At 40.7% G+C, this 24484-nt stretch overlaps 1 long non-coding RNA gene and 2 pseudogenes across 1 annotated transcript in view; all 3 read right to left on the reverse strand.

Annotated features, from left to right (window-relative positions):
• The window catches only part of LOC107572887 (nuclear receptor subfamily 0 group B member 2-like), a 3309-nt pseudogene extending 1989 nt beyond the window's left edge, over nt 1-1320 (reverse strand).
• A 2960-nt stretch (nt 1321-4280) lies between these two features.
• LOC107572890 (polyadenylate-binding protein 1-like) lies at nt 4281-22168 on the reverse strand (annotated as a pseudogene).
• An 877-nt stretch (nt 22169-23045) lies between these two features.
• LOC107572892 (uncharacterized) overlaps nt 23046-24484 on the reverse strand; it is a 2368-nt gene continuing 929 nt past the window's right edge. The window contains exon 3 of the long non-coding RNA XR_001607423.1: nt 23046-23457. This is a non-coding gene — a long non-coding RNA (uncharacterized lncRNA). The remainder of the gene's footprint in view (nt 23458-24484) is intronic.

Genomic DNA, 24484 nt, shown 5'->3' on the forward strand with positions numbered 1-24484 from the left:
CCCATTCCAGACAGGCGGAAAGGGTATGCAGGGATGGGGATTTTTTAGTGACCCCCCTTTGTAAAAAAAAACTAAAACTCACTGATTCATTTAGAATGACTCTCATGAGTAAGTCATTGAATTATTCACTCAGCCAATGATTCATTCAGGTATGAAAAAAGTCCCTGTTTATGAATGAATAATTGAACCATTTACCAGATTCATACAGTAAAATAATCAATTCACTGATTTACATTTAATCATTTAGCAGACACTTTTATCCAAAGTGACTTACAAATGAGGACAGTAGAAGCAATCAAAACCAACAAAAGAGCTTAAATAAATATAATTATAATTATTTATTACATTATAGATAGATGTAATTTTTTTTAAATATTCAAATAAAGTTAAAATAATTAAATCATTTAATATAATTAAATATATATCAAATTAAATTACAAGTACATAATTATTTATTTAAATAAATAATCATTTATTAAATTAAATGATAAATACTAAATGCTATTAAAATTTAAATGATAACTTTTTAAATAAAATAATTGTAAAGAATTAAATCTATTTTAATAAACCTTACGTTGTTTATAAAATAATTATTTATTTATATAAATAACATTTTATATTATTTTTATAATATATTGTATTTTTTAACTATATATCATTTAGATATAAATTAGCCTTTAAATATTTTAATGTGCAACAAAATTTTGAATTTGGAGACCGTACCTGGATTGAATATCACGGTGCCTTTCAGATAAGCGTACTCCTTGGGGCTTAAATCCAGACTCCAGAACTTCTTGAGGCAGGCTCGAAGCGTGGGCTGCTCTGGATCGGAGCTCGGCGTCTCTCGGCCGTTCAGCAGGATTCTCTTCAGCATGCTGGGCGCCGGAGAGTCGTGCACCTCGAAGAGAACCCGGTCCTGAGCCAGACCCAGAATGAAGAGCGGAGCCCAGCAGTTCTGCAGCAGAGACAGCTGGTCTTTAGGTGGCAGCTGCTGGAACGCCGGCAAGCTCTTCATGAAGTGCACGGTCTTCACCAGCACGTCTGAAGCGGCCTGACACCGCCGGGAGTCTTCAGACAAACCGTCCTGCGTTTCTCGCAGTGGCACGTCTGAGGAACCCTCTTCAGAGTCAGCTGAGGATGCTGAAGAGGATGGCGTTCGACTGTCCGAAACCGTCGCATTCGCAATCCATGCTCTCACCAAATACCTGCGATCTTCGACCTCAAACCTCATGTAGACTGAAGCTGTGAGAGACTCGCATCTGTCACTGAGACGGCTCCTATTTATAACAAGCACTCCTGAACCTTGACCCGTCAGTCTACATCTGCTGTGAACAAAACAACTGTTTAGCAATTGTGTAAACGGTGATAAGGCACTTCAGCCACTGTAGGCTGGGATATACTTGAGACAATATTATCTCTGCTGAAGTCATTACTGCATGCCGTACTCCTCAAGTACTCATTATGTGATCCCTATCATTACAGACGAGCCTATAAACCTACAAACAGATGAATCCAGAACAGTGAAAGGAGTGAGAGGTGAATGACCCTTGAGGACGGGAAGGATGACGTTACTTCATCATAGGGCTGCACGATTATGACAAAAATCATAATTGTCGATTATTCCCTTGAAATTGCGATTATTAAAGGGTTAGTTCATCCAAAAATGAAAATTAGGCTGCATTTTACTCACCCTCAAGGCATCCTAGGTGTATATGACTTTCTTCTTTCAGACGAATCCAGTCGGAGTTATATTAAAAATTGTCTTTGATCTTTCAAGCTGTTTAATGCCAGTCAGCGGGTGTTGCATGCATCAGTCCAAAAGAAGTGAAATAAAAAGCGCCCATCCATAAAAAAGTGGCTGAACAAAGGCCTCCTGTAGCGAATCGATGCAAGTTTCAATCGTTTTTGTAAGAAAAACATCCATATTCAAAACGTAATAATCACTTGAATCTAGCTTTAAAATTAAAATAATGGGAAAAACCCTTAAGATAACATGTAGAAAGAAAAAAACGCATCTTAAGCGCGCAGAATAACATAAGTGGACTTTGAACGATTAATTGCCGCTTTGAACGATTACGTAATTGTGGCATCCATAATTGTAATCGCGATTAGAAATTCGATTAATTGTGCAGCTCTACTTCATCAGCTCAAATTAAAGCTGATTAGAAGTGTATGCAGACATTAAAGAGGAAGTTCACCCAAAACATCATTAAACAAAACATGTTTAAAAAAAATTCATATTTCAAAAAAAACATCATGTCGCTCCAAAGCTAAAAAGAAGATATTTTGAGAAATGTCTGTGTGGGTTTTGTCCCCCAATTCCCAACGTCCTTCAAAATATCTTTGTGCTCCTGAAGAAAGAAAATCATACAGTTCATACCGCCCAGTATATCTACCATCTTTCTCTATATTTAAAAGTAGCTGTGTGTTCTGATAAAACCAAGATTGTTGGAAAGATCAATATAAATCACAAATTTTATATTATATTATTAATATTTTACTAGTCACTGTGACTATGACGATGCACCAGCAGGTGTTTATTTGTGTTTGCAAAAGTACAATTTGTTAAACATAGTTCTGAATCTAAATTGTACTTCAATGTGTCACATCCAAAGTCATTGTAAAACTATGTTACTATACTACAAATACATTTTATAACTATTTATTGAACATTTGCGTTCCATTAATATTGTTGGTGTACTGTAAAAAAATAAATATATATTTTGGGGATGCAAGTTGTAAATAAAATATGTATGTTTTAACATTTGAAATACTTCAGAATTTCACTTTTAATTCAATGTGTTACTTGCAGTTTCTTTGTAAATTTATTAGCAATTTCTGAGTGAAAAATGCTTCTTCACCCCTTTTTTTTGTGTGGTTTCTGAAAGCAATAAGCATTACAGTGATTTTACTACAGTAAGGAGTGTTCTTTAGCACAACCCTGAGATCTACTCTGACTTAATCTATCTATAGTTTTGTTTGAGAAAAAAATAACTCATGCCACACAAACGAAACGAGAACACAACTGCTGCTGCTGGCCACTTCACTCATGTTAGAAATAACTAAATGTAAAATAGCCATAAACAAGCATTCACACGTCCTGTAGGGCCTCACGCAAGATCAAGCTTTGCTCATTCTTTAATATCATGCATGCTGTGATTATGAGCTCATAATAATTCAGTGTTTCCCCTCACATTCCCTTGAAGGTCAACTTATATTCTCTATAGCGCCAGATCACAACAGAAGACATTTAAAGTTACATTTCCTATAGAACATGTCTATACCTTGTTCTCTTATTAAGCAAACTAAACAGCCTTATGTTATTTATCTTATTTACACGACTGCATGTCATTTCTGTCTCTACGTTATGGTCGCGCTCTCAGTCTGTATCACAAGTGAAATGAAAAACTGAATGAAAACGGAAAAAAACGGAATGAAAGTGAAACAAAAATACTGGATGATATTGTTGTTGTTGTTGTTGTTTGCAATACATGCAACATTAAATGCTACTTTCTGCTCTTAAATAGTCCTTAAATTGTGTAAGGTTGTGTAATAAAACCTATATATATATATATATAATATTTTCTCAGTATAAAATGGTGTTGCTCGAGGTCCTAAAAAGTACACAGTGTGGATGTGTTTCAGGTGTGTTTGATTCGAGACACGTCCAACATGTGCAGTGTTGGTGAAACTCCAGGAACAGAGTCAGAAAACACTGCTGTAAACAACATGAAAAAGCCAAGTAGGTGAGCGTCCAGGCCAAATTGTTCATTCTTGAAGTAAACTTGTGTCCGCTTGGTGATTAAATAAACAGTTTTAGAGCGCTGCTGGAGTTGAACGCGACACGTCCGGAGTGTGTGTGATACCGGTGAGTTCTCCGAGACTCAGCGCTGCGCTTTTATTCTGATTAGATAATCATCAAGTGCTCAAGAATAGAAGCAGTTAAAGTGTGAGTATACATACAATATCCATATGTATATAATTTTAATGCTGCTACGTATATGGAATAACCGTTTTGTAAAAGCAGTAACCCCCGTGAAGCCGTGGTTTACAGTGAATTTATAATAACGCCCCTTACCTGTTCACCTTCACCGTAAACCATGGCTTCTTGCTTTATTAAACGCCACATCAAACAATACATTTCTACAAATTCCTCTGAATATCGATCTGAAACAGACATGCTTGACATTTCACTACATTATCACTAATAGTGGTGAGATGATAGCATCACTGCTATCAGGAAAAATCCAATAACTTGGCAGAGCATCCCATGAGCACTGACCTTTGACCTCAGGGACTCCGGAGACTCCAGCATGTGCAGCAGCTCAGAGTTGTCGATCTCCAGCAGCATTCCGGTGATCTTTCCAGCCAGACTGGGATGCATGTTCTGGATGAGCGGGAACAGACGCTCACCTGTCGCGGAAAAGGGCATGCATGAGATACTATTCTTTTTAAATCTACATATATTTTAAAACATACAATTTACAAATATTAGAAAAATGTAAATAAAACGCACTGTATATTAAACAAAATGATTGATGTCCCACAAGTTATTTTATATACATAGAATTTGAATTTTTAAATTAGAAATTGCACATTAAATGCAATTGCACTTGAAAAGTACTGTTTCAAATAACTTTTGTGAAGTCAAAATATGGTTGAAATAATGTTCCGGTGTCATTCGGTGTAGCATTTACATAAAATGAAACTACACCTAGTTCTGACACTAACTAAAAAAATTAATATATACACATACATATTTTTAAATGATTAAAAATGTATTGCTGACAAATTGGTAAAACCTAGAGTTTTGAAAGATAATGATAAAGATTCAAAATGACAATTAATGTTTTAGGGCTGTGCGGTGATCCTTAAATAAGATTATTTTAATGACATCTAATGATTCTGGTTCTAAACATGCCTGACGAGATGTTTTGGTATATGAACTATTCTTACAATAAATGTCATTTCAGTGGGCGTGTTCATGGTAAAAGTGTATGATACTTATTTTTGGCTCAAAAAAATAAAATGAAACGGGACACATTGTAACACACGGGGGAAAAACAAAACACCTAAGCAAAAGAGGAACAGAAGAATAAACTCACCCAGCATCTGCTTCTGTTCTTGTGGAGGCGCGGCAGCCAACATAGACGCCGTCAGAGGCTCCTGACCCTGAACGTGGACAGCAGGCTGAACGGGAGTCAAATATAGAAACGTTAGTCTGACGTTCCAGAGCAAAACGCTTTTCACTTACACACTGCTTTAACACAGCTTCACAGAAAACCATGATGTTAATGTTTATAATATCTTAATGCCTTATAGTTGCATTCATCAGATTAGAGCTGGACGATGATATATAGTTACATTTTGCAATAATATAATCATGCATTTGAGATTTGCTACATAGTATATTTATATCATGCATGCAAATGAAGTTGGACAGTTATATATCCAACTTAATATAAAGAGCTGGAGAAGCTACATTTTGTGACTAAAATTCAGGCACTTTACATGAATGCATGTGGATATAGTTGGATATTAATATTTTTTACAGAAGGCTGCATTTATTTGATCCAAAATACAGAAAAAAATTTAATAGTGAAATATTGTGATGTAAATTAATGTTTTTCTATTTGAATATACATTAAAATCAAATTTATTTCTGTGATGCAAAGCTGAATTTCCAGCATTAAATTTATATTTTCTTTTTTTTAAAGAAATTAACTTTTATTCAGCAAGAATGTGTTAAATTTATAAGAAGTGATAGCAAAATTTATATTGTTAGAAAATATTTATATTTGGAATAAACGCTTTTCTTTAACTTTTTATTCCTCAAACAATCCTGAAAAAGTATTGCAGTTTAAAAAATATTTGGGAGCACAACTGTTGATAATAATAATAATAATAAATCAGCATATTAGAATGATTTCTGAAGATCATGTGGCACTTTATACTGGAGTAATGATGATGGAAATTCAGCTTTGCATCACAGAAATAAATTATTTTTAAAAAGATATTAAAATAGAAACCATTATTCTATACAGTAATAACATTTGGCAAGATTACCGTTTTTTTTCTGTATTTATTTAAGTTAACATTTTGCGATATGCATGTTCTCGTTTTCTCAAGTTACTTTAAAATCGCAACCATAAATTTAGGAGTAAATGGCATGAGCTCAAGCAAAAACAAGCTAGTACCTGCTGCATGGGCACCTGCGGCTGAGTGGGCATGTGCTGCTGTGGGTTGCGGACTCCAGGTGCGTATTTGTACTGCGGCACTCCTCTCACCTGAGCCGGTCCTGTGGCGGCCCCTGCGGCGGTGGGCCGAGGGCCCATGGCCTGAGACGCTGTGGGAACACAAGAGCACACTCAGGATCAGTGAGCTGTGGAGTAATGCGCTCGCTGCACATATAAACGCCAGGTTCATGGCTCACCCATGCGCTGGGGCGTGATCACCCGCGGGACCTGGTTTGCTGGACGCATGCCTCCGAAGGCTTGAGGACGGGGCCCCGAGGGTCTGACGGCGTTGGGCATGCTCTGGAAATCTGGAACGGAAATGAGAAGCAAAGCAGTGAAGCGAAGAGCTGCGGAAGTCTGTGGGAGGTACTGGAGGGAATGTGGGCGGAGCTACTCACGCTGAGGGCGGACTCCCTGAGTGGCCCAGCGAGGACTGGGGCGGAGCTGAGCGAGCTGACTGGTGGGATAGTAAGCAGCACGATTCTGAGCCTGACACACACAAGAGAGAAACCGCTTGAGGAAAAACTAGGGATGCACGATATTATCGGACCGATATCGGAATCGGCAGATAATGGCTTTAAATGTAAATATCGGTTCGATATGAAAAATGATGCCGATATGTCTTGCCAATAAGAGGTACATATTAACTCACGTGCTCAGGGTTTGCTAGCAGTGATTGGATTCACTGTTTTGATCGCTGCATTTAAACTGAGAATGCACGTACAGAATGTTTGGTAAGGAGTTTTAATTCCGTAGGGGGCGCCGATGGCCTACTTCCAATAAAATGAAAGCAAAATACACATTTAAACTGTGTTTCTGATTAAATAAAGCAGTAATTGATACCATAAAATCATGAGAATGTTTTGATTTAAAAGGTCAGAAGCTATAGCTTGCATGAATTTTTTTAAATTTATTTTTTAAATCACAAACATGACACTAAAATTAAATTTCATATATACCGATTTATTCATTAATGTGTAATACGTTATATTTTTTAAACAAATTGAGCTCTAAAAGATTTTCAGAATTTGTACAACTCTTTTGCTTTAGACCATTTACAAATGTTAAATAATAAAATAAAATGTTACGTTACCATGCATCTTTCTGAAAAATAAACAAATTTCAGTGCTTAATATATAGTTTATTTATAGTTATTTTCAAATCTACAATGTACCGTCATTATAAAAGAACTTTACTATAGTTTGTTTAATTCTAACAAATAAGTTCTTGTTAAAACCTTTCCAAAATAAAAAAATTATTATATATCGGTATCGGACAAAATTAGTTGAAAATTATCGGATATCGGCAAAAATCCAATATCGTGCATCCCTAGTAAAAACCACGTCATGATGCCTGTTAATGCGCGGTTACTTTCGCAGGCACAAAAGAGCTCAATTGTCTAATGTAAACTATTTTTAAGGCGGCCAGGTTTTTTAAGACCAAATTTAAGGAATTAATTGAAGCGAACATCAATAAGCCAATATATTTTCCAAGTGTGAATGTCTAAGGAGAACAAGTTGTATTAGCAGCACTTCAAAGTTTGAAAATACATCTTTTTAAATGAAAAAAAAAAAACTAGAATATGGAAATAATTTCTGTATCTACCGGTCACACTTCACAAAAATCAACTTAATACTAATTCCCCATTGACAGATATTTGTTCTCGTTTTAAGCATAAACTCTTTTCTTAGAAATTTCTTAAACGATTTTCATCTCAAGTCTTGATTTAAGAACGGTTAGATATTGTACTGAAAAACAAAACGTTAAAACGGTAAAAGATATACATTTTTTGCAGTGCGTGCAACGTTTAATGCCACGACGTCCTACTTTGATACAAGACCTTTTTAGGCCTTCATTTGTGAAAAGATGAGACTTTATGCACGATAAGTCGCTATATATTGATTATTGCGACAGGCCTACATGACACAGAGTGGGGTGAAAGCGACCTCTGACCTGTGGAATAGCAGTCATGAAGTATCCGGACGGTGGCGCTGGCTGGTAGGGGTTGAGGACGGGGTTGGGCACGGCTCTGACGGTAGCCATCCTCTGCATGTACTGACTGGTGAGATGCGCCTGGCGCTCCTCCTTCCTCTGAGCCAGAGCCACATACAGCGGCTTGGTGGCCACGATACGACCGTTCATCTCCGTCACGGCTTTAGTGGCTTCTTCAGGAGACGAGAAGCAGACGAAGCCGAAACCCTTGCTGCGGCCGCCTTCCATCATCACCTGAACAAGAGCAGGCGCTGGAGTTTAACACACAACCCTGGAGGAGAACCACTGATGTTCGGTGTAGGGCTGGGTATTAAAACAATCGGGGAGCGGGATTTGTTTGGATACATCTCAGTAAAATATCAACTGATGCTGTAAACTAGACCGGGAACCAAACTATTATATTCAATTCCTATTGATTTGTAACTCATTTACATAAATATTGTAACTCATATCAAGTACTGTAACTCATTATTACACTATTTCACAGATATAATTTCAGATAATGTTTATATAACACTATTGTACATTAATTTCAATGGTTAAAAAGGTTACAGGTCAAAAGGCCTACACTATTATATTCCATTGCAACTTTTTAAAAATATTTATACAAATATTATATATATATTTTTTATTGATACACAATTTTACACAATTGATATTTTTATATAAACATCCTGTTGCTACGTTAATATGAAATAACATATATTTATTACCAACTGCCATTTAATTAATTTTATTTATAATATTATACATTATACATAATTTCAGAATACTAAAATATTATAAAATGTAATATTTATAACCAACTGCTATTTACTTTGAGTTAGGGTTATAACTATTTATAATAGATATATGCAATATTAATATACATTTTATACATAATTTCAGAATATCAAACATGCGAATAAAAATGTAATTGCATAAAAACATTTAAATTGCACATAGGCAACTTTTTATAATGATTTGTTTCTACTGAATTTGTTGAAATATAAACATTCGTCATAATAAAATCTTGTTTTATGACAGATTTATTCAAACATTTGTTTGAGTTTCATGATAAAATTGACCGAATCTGAAAAGATAATTTTTTCTTAAAAGTATCAAAGCTTTGTGATTATTGTGATGTGATACAAATAATGTTTAGTGCAATTAATCATGCATCAAACAGGAAAGAGTATAGGCTAAAAGATCGATCTCAGGATTTAAGAATTGATCCGAGTTAATTAATCGGTTAAATCAATCAGCCCTGGCTAGCTCGTACCTTAGCGCTGGTGATGGTGCCAAACGGTGCGAATTCTTTACGCAGACGCTCGTCATCGAGGCCGTCGTCCAGATTTTTCACGTAGAGATTGACTCCCTGTTGAAAATAAGAATTAAAGTTCACTTTACTGTAGGGACGTAATTCACTCAACTCACGATTCGATTCACAATTTTTTTTTTTTACAAAATGAGATTTAAGAAATTATAAACTAAATGTGTCCTTTTATTATTGCTTGGACAAAACGCTGCAGGTTTCTGTGCTCTTTCAGTTTAAAATTAGAGGCAAACACTGCATTTTAATCACGATCCAAACAAAGATGCTGCATACATGCAACACGAGCAGTTTTTAATCTAAATTAGATTGTATAGTTTCAAAATTTGAAGCAAAAACAGAATTTGACTTCAGTTTTGTGAAACTATATAAAAATATCTGCATGAAACAGAAACCGCAGACGAGCTGAACGAGACGCAGATTCACTCTCTGCCAGCAGGTGGCGCTTAAAGCGTTTCCTCGGTTACCGCTGTAAACAAAGCAGCGCTGCGCTTATGAACAGCAATGATACAGTGTTTCCTCGGTTACCGCTGTAAACAAAGAAGCGCTGCGCTTATGAACAGCAATGATACAGCGTTTCCTCGGTTACCGCTGTAAACAAAGCAGCGCTGCGCTTATGAACTTTAATATGCATTATAAAGAGGCAAGATGAAAAGAAAAAAAATACCATCTAGACTTTTCTAAAGAGAGTAAGTTCCCCTCAGACATACATTCATATAAACTCCTACCCCTAACTGAATCACGATTTGTTTGGCATCTCAATCGATTTTAATCGTCACATATTTGAATCGATTCTCAACCGGTTCATCGTTACAGCCCTACTTCACAGACATCAACAGCCCTTCACCGCTCTCATCTGCAGCTCGTTACCTGGTAGCGAGTCATGCGGTCCTGCTTCATTTGCTCAAACTTGCGCTTGAGCTCCGTCTGGCGCTCTCCCTTCTTCTGCGCGCGTCCCACATACACCTGCTTCCCGTTCAGCTCTTTTCCATTCATCTCATCCACGGCCTGAGCATCAGAAGAAACACGTCAGGTTACAACGCTGCAGGGACCGTTACAAAACCCCACAGAGGCTTAACACGCCGCTCCTCACCCTCTGAGCGTCCTCGTGCCTCTCAAAGCTGACGAAGCCGAAGCCTCTAGATTTGCCGCTGTCGTCAGTCATGACGCGAATGCTGAGCGCTGGACCTGCAGCCACACACAAACACGCCATAAGATCAAAACATCTACTAGCAGCCAGGGTTATTACAGTTAACAATTTATAAATAAAATGTAACAATATATGTATGAAGAGTTCAGATTAAGATGTAATGTATTTCTGTGATGTGCAGCTGTATTTTCAGCATCATTGCTCCAGTCTTCAGTGTCACATGATCTTCAGAAATCAGTATAATATGCTGATTTATTATCAGTGCTTTTTTGGAAGCGGTGATACTTTTTTTCAGGATTCTTTGATGAATAAAAAGTTAAGAGCGTTTATTTAAAATAGAATCTTTTTCTAACAATATACACTACCGTTCAAAAGTTTGGGGTCAGTAAATATTTATGCTTTCTTTTTTTGAAAGAAATTAAAACTTTTATTCAGCAAGAACGTGTTAAATTGATAAGAAGTGATAGCAAATATTTATATTGTTAGAAAAGATTTATATTTTGAATAAATGCTGTTCTTTTTAACTTTTTATTCCTCAAAGAATCCTGAAAAAAGTATCGCAGTTTCCAAAAATATATTGTGCAGCACAACTGTTGATAATTCTGATAATAAATCAGCGTATTATACTGATTTCTGAAGATCATGTGACGCTTTACACTGGAGTAATGATGATGGAAATTCAGCGCTGCATCACAGAAATAAATTATATTTTAAAGCATATTAAATAGAAACCATTATTTTATATTGTAATAACATTTTGCAAGATTACAGTTTTTTTCTGTATTTTTGATCAAATAAATGCAGCCTTGATGAGCAGAAGACACTTCTTTAAAACGCATTAAAAACCGTACTGATGCCAAACTTTTGAACGCTAGTGTAGCCTATATACAGTATATTTACATATATATATATAAAAAAAACTATTTCGGCTAGTTGCCAAGGCAACATTACTCATTTTAATTTAGTTTAACTAAATTAAATTACATTTTTTATTTTGTACTCAACTAAAACAGAATTAATAAAAACTAAAGACTTAAAAAAAAAAATTATTTAAATGAAAATAAAAAAAACAATTGATTTATATATACACGTGCATATATTTAAAAAGTATAAAATTATATATATATATATATATATACATATATAAAATAAAAGTTCTATATAATATTACAAATAAATTTACAAATATAAAAGTATATAAATACATTAAAAAAAAGGCAAAAAATAAATAAAACTCACCAAATTTGTTGAAAACTTCCCTCAGCTTCTCATCATCCATATCTTCCCCGAAGTTCTTGATGTAAACATTTGTGAACTCTTTGGCACGAGCGCCCATCTCTGCCTCGCGCTCCTTACGAGACTTAAAGCGACCGACGAACCTTCAAGATGCAATAGTATTTATCATTTTTAATTAATCAACATCAGACCAGCATCAAATGCTATATTCTCACAAAAAAAGCACACAAATAAAAACAATACCAGTTACATAAAATCTTTCAACTTGATAACCTCTACAGCATTTCTGTTGGGAACTTAATAGATGTTAATAAAATAAGGGTTTTTGTTTTTTACTAAACCCGCATGCATAAGGCAGTACATGATGTTTGAGACACATTTAGCACGCTTCACTCCAAACCAAACACAGTTTAGCACAAATGCGGTTAATTCAAACACACACTTACACTTTGCGGTCATTGAGCAACATGCCGTTCATTTTCTCAATGGCTCTTTCTGCGGCCTCGTGGGTCTCAAAGTGCACAAAGCCGTATCCTTTAGAGCCGTTCTCATCGCAAACCACCTTCAGAGAGAGAGCAGCAGCACTGAGCACGAGCACAAACATGCGTCTCACTGCAAACTAGGGCTGGACGATATGGACAACATATATATCACGATATATTTATTCATTTTGGTCGATATGATACAATTCCGATATCGATGTGAACACTTTTTATCTGAAATAGAAATCTTTTGTAACATTATAAATGCCTTTACTGTCACTTTTGATCAATTTAATGCATCCTTGCTAAATAGAAGTATTCATTTCTATAATTTCTTACCCAAAAAAATAATAGAAATTATACTGACTCCAAGCTTTTGAATGGAATAGTGTATGATGTTACAAAAGCTTTTTATTTCAGATAAATGCTGATCTTTGGATCCTTTCTATTAATCAAAGAATCCTGAAAAAAAAAAAAATGTACTCGGCTGTTAGCAGCAGCACTGAGCACGAGCACAAACATGCGTCTCACTGCAAACTAGGGCTGGACGATATGGACAACATGTATATCACGATATATTTATTCATTTTGGTCGATACGATACAATTCCGATATCGATGTGAACACTTTTTATCTGAAATAGAAATCTTTTGTAACATTATAAATGCCTTTACTGTCACTTTTGATCAATTTTAAGCATCCTTGCTAAATAGAAGTATTCATTTCTATAATTTCTTACCCAAAAAAATAATAGAAATTATACTGACTCCAAGCTTTTGAATGGAATAGTGTATGATGTTACAAAAGCTTTTTATTTCAGATAAATGCTGATCTTTGGATCCTTTCTATTAATCAAAGAATCCTGAAGAAAAAAAAATGTACTCGGCTGTTTTAAATATTGATAATCAGCATATTATACTGATTTCTGAAGATCATGTGACACTGAAGACTGGAGGAATGATGCTGAAAATACAACTTTGATCACAGAAATAAATTATATTTAAAAATATACTCAAATAGAAAGCAGTTATTTTAAATAGTAAAAATATTTTAAAATTTTACTGTTTTTGCTGTACTTTGGATCAAATAAACGCAGACTTGGTGAGCAGAAGAGACTTCTTAAAAATAAAAAAAACAAAATCTTACCGTTCAAAAATTCTTATAGATTGAAACAAATGTGCTTCAGCCAGAAAAAGAAGAGAAAAAAAAAGGGTATGAAAAGTGCTCCGAGTCGCTGCAGAAAACAAAAAAAATTAACAACAAAAACTGGAAGTGTTGCTGGAGACGGGCTTATTATTGAAAATGCAAACTCATTCTCCGCCAGCAGGAGGCGCTTTTAGAGCGACGGAACTAGCGGTTTCCCCGGTAACGGCTGTAATCACAGCAGCGCCGCTCATGAACGCTACTTTATCAGATAACAACGTAAACGTCATCGAAACTTTTCCGAAGACAGTCGGGTCCCTTCAGAGATGCATTTATATAAAACACCCGCGCCGCGTTTTGATTTTGAAACGCGCAGCGCTCATGTTTATTCAACGAAGTCAAACGCCACAAATACATCAACGTATGGGAAACACTGGTTAATGCACATCGAAATATCGGAAATGTGCTTAAAAAAAAAAATCATCACCGTTATTGAAAACAATTATATCGCGATACATATCGCTATTGAATTATTGTCCAGCCCTACTGCAAGCCCTGGTGTTTACCTTGCAGGACAGAATGTTGCCGAAGGCAGAGAACGTGTCGTAGAGGGCCTTGTTGTCGATGGACTTGTCCAGGTTCTTGATGAAGATGTTTCCCACGCCGCTCTTCCTCAGCGAAGGGTCTCTCTGGGACCACATGATGCGGAGGGGCCGGCCCTTGATCACGTCAAAGTTCATGGTGTCCAAGGCGCGCTCGGCTGAAACAGAAAACCTCAGCATTACAAATATATATATATATATATATATCTATTTGTGTGCAATTATATACTAAATTCATATACAAATGCAATATTCATACATTTCATATAAATATTAAATTTGTATCTAATCCATAAAATTATTTAAAGCACAAATATAAAAAAAATAAAAAATAAAAAATAAAACATAACATTCCATATATATAAAAATATAACAATCTAAAATATATAAAAATTCAATATTTAAAAATAAATAAGATGCATATAATATAAAAAAAATTATCTGTGTACATGAAAAAGTGTATCTATAAAATTATAGAAAATATAAATATATAAAATATTCCATATAATACCTGACTGAAATGTATATAAATATAAAAAAAAATAACAATCTAAAATATCTAAATGTAAATATTTAAAAATCTACATAAACTACATTACATAAAATGTCTATAAAATACAAATATAATATACAATAATATAAATACATAAAACTACACGATGTGTAAAATACATATCGTATATACAGTGGGTACGGAAAGTATTCAGACCCCCTTAAATTTTTCACTCTTTGTTATATTGCAGCCATTTGCTAAAATCATTTAAGTTATTTTTTTTTCCTCATTAATGTACACACAGCACCCCATATTGACAGAAAAACACAGAATTGTTGCATTTTTGCAGATTTATTAAAAAAGAAAAACTGAAATATCACATGATCCTAAGTATTCAGCCCCTTTGCTCAGTATTTAGTAGAAGCACCCTTTTGATCTAATACAGCCATGAGTCTTTTTGGGAAAGAGGCAACAAGTTTTTCACACCTGGATTTGGGGATCCTCTGAATAACTTAAATGATTTTAGCAAATGGCTGCAATATAACAGTGAAATTTAAGGGGGTCTGAATACTTTCCGTACCCACTGTATATATATAAAAACTATATATGCACACTAATAAAAATATAAACGACACGACACTTTTTTTTATAAAAGACTGTAACAAAAAAAAAAAAAAAAAAAAAAAAAAAAAAAAGATACACCCCCACACACCATCCTCCTGAGACCCAGCTATGGAGTTTTTGCCTCTGTAGAGGACATTATATTTGAGTGAATTTGTCCGAGACCGTCACAGTTGTAATTCTGGGTGTGCTGTACAGAGCACATTCAGTATGGAAGCATATAGGTAGCGAAATTCAATTTAAAATGCAATATGCAAAATGGCATTGTATTTCTGTATTTAAATTTACATTTCCATTACCCACACGTGCGAAGTTTGGTGCAAAAGGAAAATGAAAATATATAATTTACATTTGCCGTTTCCAACAGTAGTCTTAATATGCAAATTGCATGCAAATTTGAACGCTTTATACGTTGCAAAATGAAAATGTATAACACGCATTGATTTGATATGTGTAACATGTTCAAGCAGAAATGGTAGCAAAATGATAATTTAAATGCTATTTGTCCTAAATGCATTTAGACTAACAGTTAGAACACTTCGGATTGCATTTTCATCATGACGCCGAGGGATACTTGTAGCAAAACTCAATTTGAAAATGCATTCTGACCACGCCCACACCCGAGCTGACCACACCCACACCCGAGCTGACCACACCCACGCGCCGTCACTCAGTGCTTCAAGACGGGGATTGGCGGAAGCGTGTTACGTCTGGATCGTTTGTAACATGGCGGCTCGAGACCTGATAAGATCGTTTAATTCACTGCAGATGAAGTGGAGCGTGCACAGAGAAATATATGAAGCTAGTACTCCATGCTAAACTCAAACGTCCGAACGTCTTGAGCTTTGAGCGTCTTGAAATGCATTCTGACCACGCCCACGCTGGCCACGCCCACACCCGAGCTGGCCACGCCCACCATCCGTCACTCAGTGCTTCAAGACGGGGATTGGCGGAAGCGTGTTACGTCTGGATCGTTTGTAACATGGCGGCTCGAGACCTGATAAGATCGTTTAATTCACTGCAGATGAAGTGGAGCGTGCACAGAGAAATATATGAAGCTAGTACTCCATGCTAAACTCAAACGTCCGAACGTCTTGAGCTTTGAGCGTCTTGCACCGCGGGTGACCCACGTGACGCCAGCATCTTGAAATTAGCTGTTTCTTAAACATTTAAGGAGCCAAGCTGCTGTGTGAAGACTATAAATGGACATTACAAGCATTACAATGATGAGGTTCTGCTATAAATGTGTCTATTAGAAACATTAATTCAAATTAATTAATTATACAAAAAATAGTTTGAAATTAATTAAGACTTCCCGAGTTTTTGAACGGAAGTCCTGAATGACTTATTAAAGGTCATTTAATGAATTTTTATGATTTTCAATGCCCCGCAGAAACCCTGCCTTTGTTGGAAAAGTAAATAATTTTAATTATGTTTGCTTATGTTACAACACTTTTCAGTAACAATATTTCATCTCGAGCCATGTTACAAACGATCCAGACGTAACACGCTTCCGCCAATCCCCGTCTTGAAGCACTGAGTGACGGAGGGTGGGCGTGGCCAGCTCGGGTGTGGGCGTGGCCAGCGTGGGCGTGGTCAGAATGCATTTTCAAATTGAGTTTTGCTACAAGTATCCCTCGGCGTCATGATGAAAATGCAATCCGAAGTGTTCTAACTGTTAGTCTAAATGCATTTAGGACAAATAGCATTTAAATGATCATTTTTGCTACCATTTCTGCTTGAATATGTTACACATATCAAATCAATGCGTGTTATACATTTTCATTTTGCAACGAATAAAGCGTTCAAATTTGCATGCAATTTGCATATTAAGACTACTGTTGGAAACAGCAAATGTAAATTATATATTTTCATTTTCCTTTTGCACCAAACTTCGCACGTGTGCTCACACACTTTCTCTCACACTCTCTCACACACCCTCTCTCTCACACACACACCCTCTCACATTCACACACACCCTCTCACACACGCGCTCTCACACACACACACACGCGCTCTCACACACACACACACGCGCTCTCACACACACACACACGCGCTCTCACACACACACACACGCGCTCTCACACACACACACACGCGCTCTCACACACACACACACGCGCTCTCACACACACACACACGCGCTCTCACACACACACACACGCGCTCTCACACACACACACACGCGCTCTCACACACACACACACGCGCTCTCACACACACACACACGCGCTCTCACACACACACACACGCGCTCTCACACACACACACACGCGCTCTCACACACACACACACGCGCTCTCACACACACACACACGCGCTCTCACACACACACACACGCGCTCTCACACACACACACACGCGCTCTCACACACACACACACGCGCTCTCACACACACACACACGCGCTCTCACACACACACACACGCGCTCTCACACACACACACACGCGCTCTCACACACACACACACGCGCTCTCACACACACACACACGCGCTCTCACACACACACACACGCGCTCTCACACACACACACACGCGCTCTCACACACACACACACGCGCTCTCACACACACACACACGCGCTCTCACACACACACACACGCGCTCTCACACACACACACACGCGCTCTCACACACACACACACGCGCTCTCACACACACACACACGCGCTCTCACACACACACACACGCGCTCTCACACACACACACACGCGCTCTCACACACACACACACGCGCTCTCACACACACACACACGCGCTCTCACACACACACACACGCGCTCTCACACACACACACACGCGCTCTCACACACACACACACGCGCTCTCACACACACACACACGCGCTCTCACACACACACACACGCGCTCTCACACACACACACACGCGCTCTCACACACACACACACGCGCTCTCACACACACACACACGCGCTCTCACACACACACACACGCGCTCTCACACACACACACACGCGCTCTCACACACACACACACGCGCTCTCACACACACACACACGCGCTCTCACACACACACACACGCGCTCTCACACACACACACACGCGCTCTCACACACACACACACGCGCTCTCACACACACACACACGCGCTCTCACACACACACACACGCGCTCTCACACACACACACACGCGCTCTCACACACACACACACGCGCTCTCACACACACACACACGCGCTCTCACACACACACACACGCGCTCTCACACACACACACACGCGCTCTCACACACACACACACGCGCTCTCACACACACACACACGCGCTCTCACACACACACACACGCGCTCTCACACACACACACACGCGCTCTCACACACACACACACGCGCTCTCACACACACACACACGCGCTCTCACACACACACACACGCGCTCTCACACACACACACACGCGCTCTCACACACACACACACGCGCTCTCACACACACACACACGCGCTCTCACACACACACACACGCGCTCTCACACACACACACACGCGCTCTCACACACACACACACGCGCTCTCACACACACACACACGCGCTCTCACACACACACACACGCGCTCTCACACACACACACACGCGCTCTCACACACACACACACGCGCTCTCACACACACACACACGCGCTCTCACACACACACACACGCGCTCTCACACACACACACACGCGCTCTCACACACACACACACGCGCTCTCACACACACACACACGCGCTCTCACACACACACACACGCGCTCTCACACACACACACACGCGCTCTCACACACACACACACGCGCTCTCACACACACACACACGCGCTCTCACACACACACACACGCGCTCTCACACACACACACACGCGCTCTCACACACACACACACGCGCTCTCACACACACACACACGCGCTCTCACACACACACACACGCGCTCTCACACACACACACACGCGCTCTCACACACACACACACGCGCTCTCACACACACACACACGCGCTCTCACACACACACACACGCGCTCTCACACACACACACACGCGCTCTCACACACACACACACGCGCTCTCACACACACACACACGCGCTCTCACACACACACACACGCGCTCTCACACACACACACACGCGCTCTCACACACACACACACGCGCTCTCACACACACACACACGCGCTCTCACACACACACACACGCGCTCTCACACACACACACACGCGCTCTCACACACACACACACGCGCTCTCACACACACACACACGCGCTCTCACACACACACACACGCGCTCTCACACACACACACACGCGCTCTCACACACACACACACGCGCTCTCACACACACACACACGCGCTCTCACACACACACACACGCGCTCTCACACACACACACACGCGCTCTCACACACACACACACGCGCTCTCACACACACACACACGCGCTCTCACACACACACACACGCGCTCTCACACACACACACACGCGCTCTCACACACACACACACGCGCTCTCACACACACACACACGCGCTCTCACACACACACACACGCGCTCTCACACACACACACACGCGCTCTCACACACACACACACGCGCTCTCACACACACACACACGCGCTCTCACACACACACACACGCGCTCTCACACACACACACACGCGCTCTCACACACACACACACGCGCTCTCACACACACACACACGCGCTCTCACACACACACACACGCGCTCTCACACACACACACACGCGCTCTCACACACACACACACGCGCTCTCACACACACACACACGCGCTCTCACACACACACACACGCGCTCTCACACACACACACACGCGCTCTCACACACACACACACGCGCTCTCACACACACACACACGCGCTCTCACACACACACACACGCGCTCTCACACACACACACACGCGCTCTCACACACACACACACGCGCTCTCACACACACACACACGCGCTCTCACACACACACACACGCGCTCTCACACACACACACACGCGCTCTCACACACACACACACGCGCTCTCACACACACACACACGCGCTCTCACACACACACACACGCGCTCTCACACACACACACACGCGCTCTCACACACACACACACGCGCTCTCACACACACACACACGCGCTCTCACACACACACACACGCGCTCTCACACACACACACACGCGCTCTCACACACACACACACGCGCTCTCACACACACACACACGCGCTCTCACACACACACACACGCGCTCTCACACACACACACACGCGCTCTCACACACACACACACGCGCTCTCACACACACACACACGCGCTCTCACACACACACACACTCTCTCACACACACACACACACTCTCGCTCACTCTCGCTCACACACACTCTCGCTCACACACACTCTCTCTCACACACACTCTCTCTCACACACACTCTCGCTCACACACACTCTCTCTCACACACACTCTCGCTCACACACACTCTCTCTCACACACACTCTCGCTCACACACACTCTCTCTCACACACACTCTCGCTCACACACACTCTCTCTCACACACACTCTCGCTCACACACACTCTCTCTCACACACACTCTCGCTCACACACACTCTCTCTCACACACACTCTCGCTCACACACACTCTCTCTCACACACACTCTCGCTCACACACACTCTCTCTCACACACACTCTCGCTCACACACACTCTCTCTCACACACACTCTCGCTCACACACACTCTCTCTCACACACACTCTCGCTCACACACACTCTCTCTCACACACACTCTCGCTCACACACACTCTCTCTCACACACACTCTCGCTCACACACACTCTCTCTCACACACACTCTCGCTCACACACACTCTCTCTCACACACACTCTCGCTCACACACACTCTCTCTCACACACACTCTCGCTCACACACACTCTCTCTCACACACACTCTCGCTCACACACACTCTCTCTCACACTGTCACACACACAGACACACTCACTCTCACTCACACACTCTCACTCACACTCACACACACACACACTCTCTCTCTCTCTCACACACACTCACTCACTCACTCTCACACACACAGACACACTCACTCTCACTCACACTCACACACACACTCACACACACTCACGCTCACACACACTCACGCTCACACACACTCACGCTCACACACACTCACACTCACACACACACACACTCTCTCTCACACACACACTCTCACACTCATGAATATTGAACAGAAGGACCGCTGCGCCCGAGCAGGACCTGTGACGCAGCGGAAGTGACCTCACCGTCGGCGGGCTGCTGGAAGTTGACGTAAGCGTAACCGAGCGAGCGGCGGGTCATCATGTCCCTGCAGACCCGGATGGAGAGGATGGGCCCGGCCGGACTGAACTTCTCGTACAGCATGGCCTCGGTCACGTCCGCGTGCAGGTCGCCCACATACAGAGAAGCCATCGGGTAACTGGGCGCGCTGGGGTTCATCTTCACTCACGAGACGCGGACCTGATCGAACACACCCAAAACTGCTCGCGTTCGCTCACACGGTTAAGTACGCACTCGGAGACGGATTAAAACGCGTCCGGTACCGGTCCGGCGTCGATGTAGATCAGCACAAGCGGATAGAAATCTCCTCAGGCCTGCTGCGGTGCTGCTCTGCGATCAAACTCCTCAAAGCCGCCGCGGATCCTGCTTCGACGAGCTCTTCGGCAATACACGTAGATTTTTTGTTTGTTTTTTCTTCAGTTTTGTGATTTTTTTTTTTTGTATTTTTAGTTTTTTATATAAGATGCGTGCCGAGGCTCTGAGGCACGCGCGCTCTCTCTCGCACCGCACAAGTTAGGGGAAGAGAAGCGGAAGTGCGTCTCGGATAAGAAGGCGTCCTGGCCGGATGTTGCGTGGGGGTTCCGTTATATTCTTACGTAAGAGCAGAATAAGAGTCCGTGCATTTATAGAATAAGAGTGGCGCGAGTGACGCAGATAATAAAGGAGAACGTCGAGGTCATGTCTCGGGTTTCCAGGGACAAACATAGTCTGCTAAATGCATTAAATGTCATATCAATTTTTAATCCGAGATCGGTGTGTGTCTTGCCTTCTTGTTAAACATGAGTACGTCACGCGTGAAGTCCAGCTAGTGCACGACGAGCACTATTTTTATTTATTTATTTTTATTATTTTTTTAATAAGCTATGGTTTCTCTAGACAAGAGCCTTATTCCTCGGCTGGGATCGTGTAGAGCTTGAAGCTGCACTGAAAAAAATCCTGGAATGTTTTCCTCAAAAACCTTCATTTCTTTGCGACTGAAAAAAAGAAAGACTTAAACATTTTGGATGACATGGGTGTGAGTAAATTACCAGAAACTTTTATTCTGGACGTGAACTAATCCTTTTTTTTTATTCAAAAATTTATTAATTTTTTTATTATTTATGAATGCATTTTATGACATTTTTAAATTTTTTAAATTAATTTTTTCTCGCAATTATGAGTTATTATAATTATAAATGTGAGAAATATACACCCCAGATCTGAGAGAACAAAAACTGAATTTCTAGATATATACTCAAACTCTGACTTTTTTCCTCAGAATTGTGAAAAAATTAAAATAATAATAGAATTGTGAGATTATTTTTCTCCCCCGGCAGAAACAAACTTGCATGTGTTTATCTCCTTTTATTTTTATAAAAATACAGCTCTCTTGTCATCCAAGTACACACTCAGTACATGTTTGTGTTGTCATATTCTATATTTATTTTTCTTGTCATTGCTGGTTGTGTGTGTAGTGTGCTTTGGGAATATTGTTTGTAAACACAATAATGCTGATAAAGTACTTTAGATTAAATGAAACGACACTAATCATAGCACCCAGCGAAAACTGCTTGGATTTAGCTTTTTATGGCACAGGTTACATCCGCCTCCTCTCAACTTGAACTCTAATGTAGAAAATGAAGTGTGGCATTGTGATTAAAAAATAAATAGAAATGCCTTGCAAAAAGCAAACCAGAAAAAACATACATATTTGGTTTATTTATGGAGAACGATCTTTTTAATAGACATTGAATTATTAAATGAATTTAAATGGAATTTTTCACATATATTAATGTTTATAATGATTGAATCTGTCTCAGACGGCTGGAATAGCAGGGCTGCTGAACTGCTGATGAGACTGAAGAACTGCAAGCGCTTCGTTCACCTGAACACACAGACACAGACACACACACACACACGCACACAGACACACACACACACAGACACACACACACACGCACACACACACACACGCACACACACACGCACACAGACACACACACACACAGACACACACACACACGCACACACACACACACGCACACACACACGCACACAGACACACACACACACAGACACACACACACACGCACACACACACACACGCACACACACACGCACACAGACACACACACACACAGACACACACACACACGCACACACACACACACGCACACACACACGCACACAGACACACACACACAGACACACACACAGACACACACACGCACACAGACACACACACAGACACGCACACACACACACAGACACACACGCACACACACACACACACAGACGCACACACACACACAGACACACACGCACACACACACACACACAGACGCACACACACACACAGACACACACGCACACACACACACACACAGACGCACACACACACACAGACACACACGCACACACACACACACACAGACGCACACACACACACAGACACACACGCACACACACACACACACAGACGCACACACACACACAGACACACACGCACACACACACACACACAGACGCACACACACACACAGACACACACGCACACACACACACACACAGACGCACACACACACACAGACACACACGCACACACACACACACACACGCACACAGACACACACACAGAGACACAGACACACACGCACACATAGACACACACACAGAGACACACACACTCACTCACACACACACACGCGCACGCACACACACAGACACGCACACACACGCACACATAGACACACACACAGAGACGCACACACACAGAGACACACGCACACAGAGACACACGCACACAGACACACACACAGAGACACAGACACACACGCACACATAGACACACACACACACACACACACACACACACACACACACACACACACACACACACACACAAACACAAC

Source organism: Sinocyclocheilus grahami, unplaced genomic scaffold, assembly GCF_001515645.1.
Source record: "Sinocyclocheilus grahami isolate Dianchi unplaced genomic scaffold, SAMN03320097.WGS_v1.1 scaffold1829.1, whole genome shotgun sequence".
Classification (NCBI taxonomy): domain Eukaryota; kingdom Metazoa; phylum Chordata; class Actinopteri; order Cypriniformes; family Cyprinidae; genus Sinocyclocheilus; species Sinocyclocheilus grahami.